We start from the raw sequence: 1,016 nt of genomic DNA, 5'->3' as shown, positions 1-1,016 counted from the left end.
GGGGACGCGGGCAGGTACCGCCCTCTCACCGCGGGCACCAGACCTGCCGCGCAGTGCGGGCGCCGCTGGGGCCTGGGGAACTGAGGGGCCTCTGTCCCGGACGCAGACACCACCCTCGCCGGCAAGGAGCGCTCGCTTTGCACGGCCCCTGTTCTTCTCTTTCCCGTGGACTTGAGCTCACCACCCACCCGGCCCGGGCGGAAGGGCTGCAGCCGCGCGCCCCCCCAGCGCGCTCCCATCTCAGCCAGACCCCCGCGAGGTGCCCGAGTAATGAGGCACAAAGGCGAGGCTGGGCGCGCTGCGGGTGGCGGCGAGAGGAACGACTGAGTGATCTTCGGCAGCTGTCACCTTGCTTTCTGGGTGCAGTGAGTGGCTAGCCATCCCCTTCTCCCCCTGCCTCGTCTTTCTCCTTTAACCAGGCAGGGGAGCAGGACTGCCCGCAGAGGGGCGTATGGGCCCAGGGATCCTGGGGCCCTCGCAGGGTTCTCTGGCTTGGAGTCCAAAGTGTGACCCTTATCTCACCTGCCCTGGCGATCTGTGGAAGGCTGAACTTTGCCTGTGCTCCAGGGATGGCCTCTGATGCCAGGCCCTTGACCCAACAGTTCTCACATTACCTGAGACAGGTGGGAGGACAGGAGCGTCAGATGGGGGCAGTCTCACACTTCATGGCAAACAGGCATACTCCAGGCTTCACAAGGACTGTCCCAGCACCCACAGGGGCTGCTGAAACTCGCTGGGCATGACACGAAAAGACCACATTTTCACATCCCTAAATCATGACACATTGTCTGACAGAAGTACTGGATATTGGGCATCATTTGATAGTTTCTAATTTCATCTGCCCTCCTATATGTTTTTCCCCCCTGAATTTCCTGTTATGTGATTGCTCTGTTGGTTCAGAAGAGTTCTTTGTACCTTTAGCCCCTGCATCCTAGGGTTTTAGGGCAGGAACTGCAGTGGAGAGAAGCTCTTTTATCTTCCCATTCACAGACAGAATGGGGGGGGGGGGAGAGAGA

Source organism: Rhinolophus hipposideros, assembly GCF_964194185.1.
Source record: "Rhinolophus hipposideros genome assembly, chromosome: 9".
In the NCBI taxonomy this organism is placed as follows: domain Eukaryota; kingdom Metazoa; phylum Chordata; class Mammalia; order Chiroptera; family Rhinolophidae; genus Rhinolophus; species Rhinolophus hipposideros.
Note: the sequence above shows the minus strand (reverse complement) of the source record.